Here is a 14504-nt window from a genome sequence, read left to right as displayed (position 1 = left end):
TTTCCTCCGAGGCTCGGAGTTTTCTGTAAAGTCTGCTCTCTATACAGAGGATAAAGGCAGCATTACAGCGCGCACATTGTCCCCCCCAATGCCACCCCGGTGCCCTATCTGGACTGGACACCAGCAAGACTGCTGCTACTGCTTTTTGTAGGTTGGGGAGGTCAGTCATTTAGAGAGCGCGCACCTGCGCTCTCATTCTAGGACTGATCTTGGCAGCACTTTTAATCACTAAACAAAAGATGCGATCAGTGCTGGACATGTTTCTATTGGGATCTCAAGATATCCTTCAGATAATCAGATTTTCAGATAATTGATATTCAAATAATCTAGGTTCCTCTGTAGTATACTTTTAAAACCGAAACACGTTTATGTGAATGGAAAGGAACTGATTTCATTTAAATTGAAAGCAAAGAAATGCTAGCAGTACTTAGAAATAAAAATGCTGCCTGTTGTTTTGCATGACATCAAAAATTCTACTTCTACCTCATCTAGATATGGGAAACTACAATTTATTCTCGTGCATCAAGCATACTAAGAAAAGCACAATTGTGAAGATGCTGATAGTTGTCACATTCAAAATGTTTATGGTAAAGCTATCTGGGAAGATAAAAATGCATTTAGTCAAATACAGTAAACCACTAATCCATGACTATTCAAGCATGACAATTGTTAGGAGAAAAAAAAGTTTTAAAAATACTAAAGCTTAAGAGAAAACAAGGCAAAAATTTTCCCACACTCAAAGAACAATGCACATTCAACATTACAAGATATGGTAACTTCTTAACCCAACTGCATACTGAAGACTATCTGAAACTTTGATAAAAAAAACTTACCTCGCAATTAGAAAACACTGACCATCTGCAAGTGAGGTTTGATAATCATAACTTGAATATTTATTTAAAGGATGCACAACAGAAACAATTTTATGCAATTGCATTCAATATTACAGATAGATGAAAACCAAAGATCCATTAATGAAATCAATGCAAAAGGAAAATTGCACATTAAGCAATTAAAGAAATCATTGAATAAAAAATGAATTTATAATCAATTCAACGTTACTTCCAATAACTATACATACGCATTTAAAGTAGACAAAGATCTAGAATCCTTTGACAAATTCACCACTTCCTACTTACCACGTACTTTACATCAACTTTCACTCACTTGGGGGTAAAAGTCCACTATTGACAATAACATTTAGTCAGCACTTTCACCAGATGGTGACCGCGAAGGAGTCCGCCTCCGAGAACGGGATCTTTCACGCCCTGCCACGGGTGATTTGGATGGTGAAGGGGAGCGGCCTTCCGATTCCTTTGCAGGAGCAGGTGATCTACTACGAGAACGTGATTTACTGCGACTTCTACTCTTTGATCTACTGTAAGACTTGCGGTCCCTGGAACGAGATCGACTGCGAGATCGACTGCGAGATCTGGAAGAACTGCGAGTGCGGGAACGGGACCTGCTGCGAGATCTGCACATAAAATATCAAGTAGGGAGAAACTATATTATTCTGTACAATTTCTGCCTTAATATCAATGCAGGTGCCTACCCACAAATTATAGACATGGAAAAGCAATGTCTGAAAGTGTACCTGTACAATCCATTCCAAAAATTCAAGTCACAAAGTCCAACCAATATTTCATTGGTGCTACTGCTTTCAAAGACATGGTCTCAAACAAACAGTGTTCTGATCAGTAACAATTTCAGCCCTTAATTTCTCTCAATGAACAAAAAATACTCCAGAAAACTGGAAACTCAATTAGAAATGCCTCTATGGTCTATATTTAATATTTACCTGTACTGCTTACGTTCTTCAATCAGTCGAATCCTTCTACCATTAAGCTCAGTACCAGAGAGCTTATCAAGTGCATTCTTCAAATCACTGTAACAGGCAAATTCTACAATCCTATTAAAGAAAAACAACTATCAGAAAAATCCATTCAGGCTCTGGGGTGGAGTGGAAGAGATATCAGGAAAAATAAGGTCTTTGATTAGTGCTTCCACTTACGGGTGAGTCTGAACAAGAATACAATGAAGTAACTAACAATTTAGGTGAATTGAATAGCATCTTAAGAGAGAACAGGATTGTAGAACTCCATGGCAGAGTACAGGTAGTCTGACAAATAGGAGGCATGAGGAAGATGGGGAGAGGAACATGGAGGCCAGATGCTAGGACTCTGGAGTTAACCTGTTAGTTTGCACATTCTAAGCAAAAAGAATGCCAAACAAAATTTGTTTTTCCAAAAGTTGCAAGTTCAATAGTCATAGCTCAGCATCAGACTTCCAAGCTACAATGTTCAGTGGCAAAACCATAGAGGCACAAACATATTTGCTATTTCCTACATAAAATATAGGAATTTACTTGTAAATGAACTAAGAGTGCTGTCTGATTAGATCAATTTCATCTATCCCTGCAAACAGAACTCCCTGGTCCAAAGCTGACTAACATTCAGATGTTTATCCTATTATTTAGAGAATGTAAAACACCAAAACCTTAAAGTCTATAACAGAATAGCAATTCACGTCCTGAATCGAGTTATCATTGCAAACAACTTCCTAATTTCGATCTTTAATAAGTATGACAATCTTAAGAAAATTCTTAAGTACAAGCTCACAGAGAACTAACATTTGCTTAATTTCAATACAACTACCCTGAGGCAAAGCTAACATTCTAAAGACTGGAGTTTAGTGGACATTAGCATTCTCACCAATGAAAATGTGACAAAGTTCAACACATCAGATCATTAACACTCGGTTAAATACAAAACTCAACTCATACTGACACCTACCCTTCATTGAGTTTGTGCCTGTGTGCATCAGCAAAGGTAACTTCTCCAGCCTGTCTCATAAAATCTTTGAGGTCCTAGGTAAGATCAGATCAGTTCAGTTATGTAAAACAGAGTATATTAAGAAATGTATTCTATTATTTTCCAATACACAAGATTATTGGAAAAAGTATTTTAAAACAATTCTAATTTTATCAAAATGTGTATTACCTTCCTGTACAATTCCCTAGGCTATGCAACCAGCCAAATGTAATAAGCACTCGCAGAGGTACGACTGGAGACCAGATGGTGCTCTTCACCACCCACTTGAGCGACGCTATCATTCGATGCGAGCCTTCCCGGACATCACCCTACCTTAAAGGCAGACGCTGGCGTTGCCATGGGAACAAACATTGCTACTCTTGCGCCGTGACCAGGGACTCCTCACCTCACTCCAATCGAGCTTCCAACCAACCCTACTAGCGAATTTCTCCCATTTCTTTCAACCAAGGACCTCATTTTAGTGGGCGCCCAGAACTCGACTTTAGGAAGACACCATTTTCGGGGTGCAGCATGGAACACTGGCATTAACCAAGTGCCCACCATGTAGGTCAGATCACCACACACAGATCTAGATCACCAAATGACAAACGTAGGAGCGGACTGGCATTTCAACTAGGCCCAAGAGACCAAGCCAGAGCGATTAGGAAAACCAACGGCACTCCTCGTCACAAGGCCAACGACATAACGAGAGGCTGGTAAATAAAGTTTTAATACTTGGTTAAACTTTGTAAACATTTAAGCATAAAAACCAAATAAAGTGTTATAATTAAGGCTTTCAAGGTTAACAGACAAAGTTAACACTGAGTTAACTACTTCCACAAAAACTAATAGTTCTGCAAATTAAACAATTCACAATCTCCTCAGTACCTGACAATTTAGCTGTCGAGAGCAGGTGTGCAATCAGTACCCCCAGCACCATGCCCAATATCTTTATTGTGGGCATCTTATCTACTTTCCACACCTAGTCAGCTAAGAGAAGGAGCTATCCTAGTGAGTAATCATGGGCACAAACCCACAACTCACAGCAAAATACCAGTTTTACTTTTCATCTGAGGCCAACAGGATTAGACCTGGGACACTCACCAAATCATATTCAAACAAAACAGGGCTGGAGTTCTGAGAACAAGAATTCAAGTCAAAATTAGACATTCCAAATAAGTGTTTTTTCCCGCGCCCACAAATCTTGGAAGGCTGAATAAACAAACTGTGCGCAATATAATACTTAACTGCTTTCATCAACTCAAGAATTACAACTATTCAAACACAACAGACTATATTTCATTTAGCCATTTTACAGTAAAGGGAACACGGATCTGGTTTCATTAAGCAATTTGAAACATTATTCAGATATATCTTATTTACAACTATTACTCTTCAGACATTGCATAAAGCATTGCTAAGTCTTTTCAAGGCAGGCTATATACAGTAATGTCACAAACTCCAAAGCCAATTTAGCAGTAGTTCCTTCATAAACGAGTTGCAAGTTAACCAGGTTATCTGCATTTTTATTTAAAAATATTAACTTGTCATTTAGTGAATGGATGAGCTCTTAATTAATCCAGGAAAACAAACGTATGTCAAGTGTGTGCCCTTCACTATAAGTGGATTCTTGACTAATCTTGAAAGCCTGATTCATAGCCAATTGAAAAGGAAGTACCAGTTTCACTTCAAACATTGTCAGCTGTTTACACCACAAAAACTACCATTTAATGCTACACATAACCTACCTGCCAGCTAACTCTGGAAGACAAGTTTTCAACAATTACTCTATTTTCTGTGCGAATTGGAGGTCCATTTCTGAAAGATAGTAAATGAAAACCATTAATTTAGAGAGTGTGTTGAAGAATTGAGTCTGGAGACAAATTTTGAAAATGGTCAGCTTGTAACTTTATAATTTACAAGGATGTTGCCAAGTCGGAGGACTTGAGGTATAGGGAGAGGCTGAACAGACTGGAGCATTGGAGGCTGAGTGGCGACCTTATAGATGCTAATAAAATCATGAGAAGCATGGATAGAGTGAATAGCTACGGTCTTTTTCCTCTGGTGGGGGTGTCCAAAAGTAGAGGGCACAGATTTAAAGGAAAAATTTATAAAAGGAGCAAAGGGGATTTTTTCATGCAGAGGATGGTGCATGTATGGAGTGAGCTGCCTGAGGAAGTTGTGGGGGCTGTTTCAATTGCAACATTCAAAAGGCATCTGGATGGGTACATGAATGGGAAGGTTTAGAGGGATATGGGCCAAATGCTGGCAAATGGGACTAGGCCAGATGTTTTGGGGGGGGGGGGGGGTGTCTAACCATCACAGACAACTTGAACAGAAGGGTCTGTTTCTGTGCTGAATGACAATGTATGGTCAGCAGTGAATGCTAGAAAAGGACCCTTAAATTAAGTAAACTTTAATAGTGTTAACTAAACAAAATTACATCACCACCACAAAAGAAACAAAAAACAGTATTCAAGTACAATCCATTTGCACCAATCTCTCAAATTATTTCTGCAAGCCACTGAAAAGCTACGAGGCTCACCTGCCTCCACTACCACCACCACGGGACCAACGTTGGCTGAATCGACCTTGATATCGGCCCCCTCCTCGTCCTCCTCTAGGGCGTGCTCTGGCATGTTCAACTGTAACTCTGAAAATATTAAACCATTAATATACAATTACACAATGTATATTAACCATAAATAAATAGTTTTTGTATACCTCTCATTGCACAACTCTTTTCCATCCATTTCATACACTGCATCATCTGCATCTCTGTAATCTTCAAACTCCTAAAAAGTAAAGTATTTCCAATAAAGGGAATGCTAAATGAATTGCTATCCTCAATTAGTTGTATATTATACACAAAATAAAGCCAAGGCATTTGATGTGACACAGACAGAAATACATGGTCAATTGGTATTTTTCTACAGACTAAACGGATGTTACAAAGTTTTGCCAGTTTTAGCCAGATAAATGCTTCAAATTTGATCTTTCTTATAAACAGTTCCAAGATATGTGGAACTTAGCAAACACTTAGCTCTGTGCTAAGAATAATACTTCTTGCAAATAGTCAAAAATTGGTTCTACAGCTTACCACAAATCCAAAGCCATTCTTCAGATCAATTTCCTTAATCTTCCATATCCTTTGAAAACTTTTCCACATTTTTCTCTGTAGCATGAGGACTCAGTCTGCCGATGAACACTCGAGACCCATTCTGAACAATGAACTCTAAAAAAAATCCAAGTTAAAATTTGATCTTTCATGAATCAGTGACAGACACTGCTCTGTTTCAGCATATAACAGGTATGGCTATTTGGCATGATACTTGAAGGAACCTACAAAGAACATTCAGGAAACAGCCAATAGTGTCAAATTGCAGAAAAGTTACTAAAATTTCAACTTCAATAAGCCTGTACATCTATGAGTTACTTCACCTCTAGAGGGCAGAGCACGAGTATCAGATGGCATAACTATAAATTTTAATTGTGATTTCCATGCTGCTGGGACTTCAATAGTTCCACATTAAACATGTCAGAAACTAGTCAAGAGCAAACGAACACTTTCAGAAAATAAAACTAAAGTAAGTCATTTTGGAAAATTCAACACCCTGAAAATACAAACAGGCTTCAAAATTCATATAAAGTGTCCCTGCAGTGTGAACAGGTTATTGACCTTAAGTCCACACCCACCCTCCGAACAGTATCCACCCAGGCCCACTGCCCTACCCCAATACTCTACATTCCCCTGACTCATGCACCTAACCTAGACATCTCTGAACACTATGCAATTTAGCATGGACAATTCACCTAACTTGCACATTTTTGGAATGTGGCGAGGACACCAGAGCTTCTGGAGGAAACCTGCAGACACAGGAAAGGCTGTGTATACTCCACAAAGACAGATGCCCAAGACTGGATTCGAACCCAGTCCCTGGTGAAGTGAGGCAGCAGTGCTAACCACTGAGAAATCATTTAATATGTTTAAGGCTCAGAACCTATTTATAAACTAACACCACCACTGACAGACTTACTTGATGCAGAACAAAAACAAATTGTTTCATGCTATTAAAGTCAATTAAATGACTTCAAATAACATTTCAAGGGAAATAATCATTTTAAAAACAGAGCACTCATGGCTACACTATGTTAATCCACTAGTCACAGCAGCAGGCCATCAATTTGCACCATATTGATCAAATACTGAAGCAAAATGCTAAAATTCTGAATTAAAAATGCTAGAAATATTCAAGTCCAGTAGTATGCAGGAGACAGAATGTTAACAGTTCAAGTCCTTGACCAAAAAAAAAGAAATACTTTAGCTCTTACAAATAGTCACTTGAAATAACCAGTGAAAAGGAATAAGACATTGACAAGTCTTTGAAAGTGAAGAGCATAGAGATAGTGTACAAGGCAGAAAGGAGGGGGACAAGGCAGCAGGAATCTGGCTTTTGACATAAAATCATAAGACACTAATTAGAAAATCACATGCACTTGTGACTTACATACACTGAAGCCACTGAACATGGAGAACTATATTTGCTACATTTCCAGTTTGAGGTGCCAGGAATAGAAATTTTTAAACTCTGAAGACCGTAAACAGCTGCGTCAAAACATCCAAAGATTTTCTGAAGGGTCAGACCCGATTTGGAAACATTAACTGTTTCCCAGTCCACAGATACCAGCGGACCTGCTGATATCATAAGAGTCAGAGTCATACAGTAGGGAAACAGATACTGGAGTCCAAGCCGACCATAACCCCAAATAAAACTAGCCCAACCTGCCTATGCTTGGTCCACATCGCTTACTCAAAACACTCTGCCATCCCCTAAAGACAGTGGCCGTCAATCCAACTCTGCACGATGCCCACAAACGTGACTCTGGACCGACCCTCAGACTAAATCTACCATCGGCGTCCACCTAAACTGATAGACCATTAGTATTTTAAACGGTGTACTACGCTCTTAGATTTATCTACCATATCGCAATAAGGTGGGGGGTGGGGGAGAGAAGGACAGGCCGGCCCAGCCCAGAAGGGGCCGACAGTCACAAACCCGCAGTTGACGACTCCAGAAAATCCGTTTAGGGCCTCGCCTAATTCCCGCATTACCAAGCGGCCTTCCCCAAAACCAAGCGGCCGGCTCTAGGCCTCAACTACTTCTCCTCCTCCCCGCACCCCACCCACCTCCAAATAAATAAATAAATAAATAAATAAGAAGTACGGCCTCGATTACATTCCCTCTTGTCTTCCTTCCCCCCCCCGAAATCAAGAGCCGCGATTCACCTCACACCCTCGCTCGCCGCCAAAACCAAACAGAAAAGGGCGCGGGCTCTCGATGTCTCCAACAGCCACCTCCTTCATCAAACCGCACCCCCCCCCTCCCCCCACCTCACAACCCAACCTTAGGCTCAGCTTTCCATTTCCAAAAAAAAAATAAATTAAGGGCCAGTCCCCCTCACGGGACAAATGAGCGCTAACGTCTGTCTGTTCTTTCTTTCTTTCTTCTTCCCCCACCCGACCCCGAGACGGACACGGCTCACCCTCAGCCCTCACTCACCAGGACACTCCGCTAGAATGACGCAGTGAAAAATAAAATCCCTTCACAAAATGGCCGGCCCCGGCCAACTGCGTGACGTCACTTCCGCCACCCACCCGTAGCGCGTCATCGGCTCGATCTTACTTCCTCCTCGATCACCCTCTCTCCCTACCAGGCAAACGCACTCAACCTGTCCCAGATGAAATCATCACATAATCATCCACCGTCCCCATCCAAATCCCATGTACTGAAAGAAATCCGCCACATTTACATACTTGACTCATACTTACCTATGATTTGGAGGTGCCGGTGTTGGACTGGGGTGTACAAAGTTAAAAATCACACCACCAAGTTAAGGTTTAATTGGAAGCACTAGCTTTTGGAATATTGCTCCTTCATCAGGTACACCTCCGAAAGCTAGTGCTTCCAACTAAACCTGTTGGACCAATACTTACCTACTCTCCCAGCAATGTGGTTGACATTCGGTTGTGTCAAACTGCAATATCAACTCAGGATTAAGCTGGTCAGCTCAGCGCAGAGCAAAGTTCAGCTAAGTAGGTGTGAGGCAGCATCCGAGGAGCAGGAAAGTCCTGAAGGAGTGTTTCGGCCAGAAACGTTGACATTTCTGCTCCTCCGATGCTGTCTGACCTGCTGTGCTCTTCCTGCCTCACCTCTATTTAGTCTTGACTCCAGCATCTGCAGTCCTAGGTGCACCCTACCCGAGCATTCCTGCATACGTTTCCTGGCTCACATCTGACGATTTGTGCCTCTTTGGGACGGAGAGCTGACTGGCTGAGCAACAACTTGACAGTTCACTGAATTAGATTTAATTCCAAATGGTCTGGATTCATCCAGAACCTTCACTGGGTGTGCCCTGAAAGACTTCAACATTGACAGCATCATGTCAAATGTAGGCAAGGAATGATTAGCATTGCACAGGCCAGATTCCTCCATCACTGGATATGTTATGGGAGAACTCATTATTGACACAAGATCCCATTATAGACAGAGGAACTTCAGTCTTTTAAGACTGTTCTACCACTCATTTTGATCTTGCATTTCTCCTCATACCTTTTGATCCCTTTAGCCTCAAGTGCTATTTTCAACTCCTCCTTGAAATAAATGAGACATCATATCAAACATCTGCAAGGAATGATTATCACCCTCCAAAGTGCCTCAACTGATACTATCTCAGTAGCATTGACAAAGATCAAGAACATATCTACTAGTGAACTCTGCAATAGTTTGTCAGAAAACCAATATGGGAGAGCCTACTTGAACTCATTCTTATTTATCTATCAGTCACAGATGCATAGGTCTGTGGTAGGAGCGACCACTTCTCAGTGCTTTTAGAGGCCACCTTCAAATTGAAGACATCCTCAAGCTGTATGGTGTTAGCCTTGTGAACTCATGTTTATCAGTTTAATAAAGTTCTTTGTGGAATGCCTGAAGAATAAAAGTGAATCAGTGGATGTATCTATCACATTAACATTTGCAGAAGGCACTTGAAAAGGTATACCTGGTAGATTGGATTTATAGATAATAAAATCTCAAGGTTCAACGAGGAAAAATTGGCATGGATAGAAGATTATCTCTCTAACAGAAAACAAAGTATAATCATAAAGGGGTGATTTCCTGGTTGGAAAGACATAATGAGTGGTGTCCCATAAGGACCTTATTGGAGTTGCCCATGGGTGAAAAGAATTGTTAGTTGAAGCAGCACTTTCCACAGTCAGAATCATGGTCTTCATGCTCATAGCAACCAGATAAGATAATGAGGTGCCTCATAGAAATAGTCGTGGGAAAGAGAAAACTTGTTATTTAGAAAACTATAAAAGGAAAAGTCTGATCCCACCACAATCAAAGGCTTAAGTTTTTGCTGAAATTATAAGCGCAACTAACAAATGAACATTAATGAATTTAGGTACATGTCTGTGGATAGTGGAAAGAAACCCCATCTCGTCAACAGAGGAGATTGAAAGACAAACACTATAATGAAGGGTATAAACAAATAACCTCATGAAAGGACACCGGAAAACAGATAGCATTGTAAGGGGGCAAAAGCAAAATATTACTTCATCATTGTGACCTCGAGAATACAAGGTACCAAACAACACCCACTCAGCATGATGCAGCTAGCAAATGTCTGGGGAGGAGCATAATGGTCACAGGGTGGTGGCAAGTATTGATGTCAATGTTGCGTGTAACCATCGTAATGCAGAACACATAAACATCCTGCACTTTATTGGGGGCGTGGAGAGTGCCTTGAAGTCTGTCTCCACAGACCTCTTTCTGCTGTGTGGTAAGTAGCTCAGAATAAAGATCGATTTATGCTGCTGAGCACTGGATTAATATCCCTCTAAAATCCTTCACCAGAAATTGGCACTGCAAGTAGGGTACTCCATCAGTCTGTGACCAATAATATGGGTCCTAATTAGATGAGTATGTTTCACACTGCCACCCTTTACCAACCTTGTAGTCGGTCCTGGCTGTAATTTGTGGTACAAAAAGAATTAAGGGAGGAAAGGGAGTTGTGCCATGTGAGGTAGACAATTGACAGACTCCTTGTTCACCCCAGAGATGATGAAGACCCGCACAGTTGAACAGGGAGAGCAAAATCTGCACCAGGATGGGTTACAACCCCACAGCTAAACAGGGAGAGGACAGTGACCCTACTTCATCCTGGGGAGTGAAGAGCCCCACAGTTGAACAGGGAGAGTAAAATCGGCACCGGGGATAGGAAACAACCCCACAATGGGATAGAAACTAGCAAAAGGCCCTACAGCAGGATACTAGTACGCAAAAAGAGCAAGAGGGATTACAAAGAACATTGGAGTGTGCAAAGGGAACTAAGGAGTTTAAGAAGGGAAGAAACCTTACACCTGGTTAATGTGTCAGGAGCAGGGTCAAATGCGAAACATTTAGGAAGGAGAAAGGAGAGGACGACTGAGGGACGCCTTGGCTGGAGAGCAAAAAGATGCCCCCACCACTTTGATGAGACCAAAATATTCCGTGCCAATAGTCTGTCTCCTCTAATATCAGTGATTGTCCCAGTTTTATATTTTCTTTATCCATCGAACTAAGTATCACATATTTAATTAACTTTAAGTTTGGGAAACTGTGAGGAGCAGCAATTTTTAATTGAGGTTATCACTGACATATTTGAAAATGCGACCTGCAGATAGTTCAATGGAAAAATGAGGTTCAACAGCAGTAGCAGCTGTATTGGAAATTGTAGAACTATGCAATAGTAATTATATGTGCCCTTGATAGACTTTTTCAAGAGGCTATGAAAGGAACAACTGAGTTACAAACTGTGTGTAATAAATTAGTTAATGGTGTCCATTTGTGTGCTTTACAGCCGAATAAAGAAAATAGAAAGGCACAGGAATTGGGAAAAGAATTGCAAATTTAAAATGATTACCAACAGGAAAGCACAGAGTTGGAGTCCTGAGTTGCATGTAGACCCAACATTGCAAATGGACAAACTGAATATGGAGGTTGAAACTGATGATGAAATGGGCTCCTTCTTTGAAAGAAAAAAGCAAAACATGCTTGACAGAAATCTGTGGATACAACTGGGTTATCTTGCAAAACCTTGAGAATGGGCCACTTTTAGAATAAAATAATAACAGGAAAAAAAAAGTGACACCATCAAAGAGAAATGGGAAAGACTCATCCAGTTAAGTGTAATGTGTATCCAATGAAATCAAGGTGTAGATAGAATTAGATAATTAACAATTTTCTCTTAGAAATGAAGAACTTAAGCGTGTACAAGAAAAATTTCTGATTATGTAGATGCGCCCACTAGAGGAGCAAAACTTGACCCTTCTCTTGAGAAATAAGGCAGGGTAAGTGACTGGTTATTAAGATTAGATTATATGGAATCAAGAGATAGCTAGCCATTTGGATACAAAATTGGCTTGAAAGTAGGAGACAGAAGGTGGTGTTGGAGAGTTGCTTTTTGGACTTGAAGCCTGTGACCACTGGTGTGTTAAAAGAATTGGTGCTGGGTCCACTGCTCTTTGTCATTTTTATAAATGATTTGGATGGGAAAATAGGAAGGAGAGTTAGTAAATTTGCAGATTACACCAAAATTGGTGGTGTAGCACCAGGAGGATAGTAAAAGGATCTTTGTGGTGCAGTGGCAATATCTCTACTGCTGAGTTGGAGGCCAGAGTACAAGTATTCCAGGTGTGTGTAATAATGGTTAACAGATTAATGAGAAAATAAATCTCAAATACACTGATGCAGATTGGGTTTTGCCAGAACCCTTTAGCACCCTGACCTCATTTACAGCTTTGATCTAAACATAGACAAATAAACTTACTTCAGAAATGATATGAGAACGGCTGTCCTTGATGCCAAGGAATCAGAGGAGCCATAGAGTAACACAGCATGGAAGCAGGCCCTTCAGTTTAAAATGGTCCATGCTGACCACTCAGCTAATTCCAATTACCTGCATTTGGTCCATCTCCCTCTGAAGCCTTCCCATCGATGTATCTATTCAAGTGTTTTTAAAATGTTGCTATAGTACCTCAACCACTTTCTCTGGCAGCCCATTCTATACACACTACTCCAAGTGTGAAGTTGTCCTCAGGTTCTTCTTAAGTCTTTCCCCCCTCACCTTAAAGCTATGCCCTCTAGTTTTTAAGTCCTCATCCCTGGGCAAAAAAAAAGACTCTGCATTCATCCTTCTATGCCCTCATATTAAACACCTCAATAAGGCCACATCTCATTCTCCTACGTTCCAAGGAATAAAATCCTATCTTGGCCAGCTTCTCCCATAACTTGGGCCTACTACTCCTGGCAACATCCTCCTAAATCTTCTTTGCACTCTTCCCAGTTTAACTATGACTTTCCTCTAACAGGGTGACCAAATATGTGCACAATATTTCATGTGCAGCCTCACTGACTTATACAAATGTAACATAACAGCCCACCTCCTATTGTCCAAAGCCTCAACTGATGAAGGCCAGCACGTTAAATGCCTTCTTCATCACCCTGCCGACCTGTGACACCACTTTCAAAAAACGCTGTACTTGTATTCCTACGTCCCTCTGTTCCACAACACTCCTCAGGGACCTTGCTATTTTCTGTATAGGTCCTACCTTGGTTTGACTTTCCAAACTGCAACACCTCACACTTAGTCAGACATGTACAGCATGCGAACAGACCCTTCGGTCCAACTCATTCATGTCAACAAGATCTCCTAAATTAATCTACTGCCATTTACCAGCATTAGGCCCACATCCTTTTAATACTTCCTATTCAGACACCCATCCAGATTTCTTTTAAAAATGTTATAATTGTACCAGCCTCCACCACTTCCTGTAGTAGCTCATTCCATACATATACACCTGTGTGAAAAAGCTCCCCCATAGATTCCATTCGAATCTTTCCCCTCTCATTCTAAACCTATGCCATCTAGTTCTGGACTTCCCCACCTCTTACCCTATCTATGCCCCTCATGATTTTATAAACCTTGATTAAGTCACTCCTCAGCTTCCGATGCTCCTTGGAAACTGGAGCAGCCTATTCAGCCTCTCCCTGTAGCCCGAACCCTCAAACCATGGCAACATCCTTGTAAATCTTACCTGCAATACTTCCAAGTTTCACATCCTTCCTATAGAAGGGAGACTAGAACTGTACACAATATTCCAAAAGTGGCCTACCCAATATCTTTTACAGCCTCAACATGACCTCTTCTGTTTGGGCTTATTTTCCCAACTTAACAGCATGCATGTGGAATAGGACCAGACCCCCTCACAATATTTTAAGGTAGCCCAGACTCTAACTTTTTCTTATTTTAAAGAGAGACAAAGAGTAGGTACGCCACGTGTGATGCAGCTGGTCAAACCACTCAGCTTTCAGCAAAACTGAATTTATTTAAACACCACAGTTGAAACACGAACAAAAGAAAATAGAATTCAGAATAATTTAACTATTGGAAACTTAACTGACTCAATACAGCCACTTAATTAAGGAGCTGTTCCAATTTACGTAACATCCCAGAAACATACGCCTTGGCAAAAGGTAAATTCAATCACAGGTTCTTACAGGCAGGAGAGGTTTCAGGTAGAGAAGCCAGTCAAGAATCATCTGACATATGGAACCTTTTTGCATTGTGGCAACTTCTGCTACAACTAAACAA

The 14504-nt window shown here is 40.8% G+C and overlaps 1 pseudogene; it reads right to left on the bottom strand.

Annotated features, from left to right (window-relative positions):
• Window positions 1–865: 865 nt before the first annotated feature.
• On the bottom strand, window positions 866–8175 carry LOC140475987 (serine/arginine-rich splicing factor 5-like; annotated as a pseudogene).
• Window positions 8176–14504: the final 6329 nt, after the last annotated feature.

This window comes from Chiloscyllium punctatum, chromosome 4 (assembly GCF_047496795.1).
Source record: "Chiloscyllium punctatum isolate Juve2018m chromosome 4, sChiPun1.3, whole genome shotgun sequence".
Lineage (NCBI taxonomy): Eukaryota > Metazoa > Chordata > Chondrichthyes > Orectolobiformes > Hemiscylliidae > Chiloscyllium > Chiloscyllium punctatum.
The sequence above is the reverse complement of the archived record's forward strand: the minus strand, read 5'-3'. Positions and strand labels throughout refer to the sequence as shown.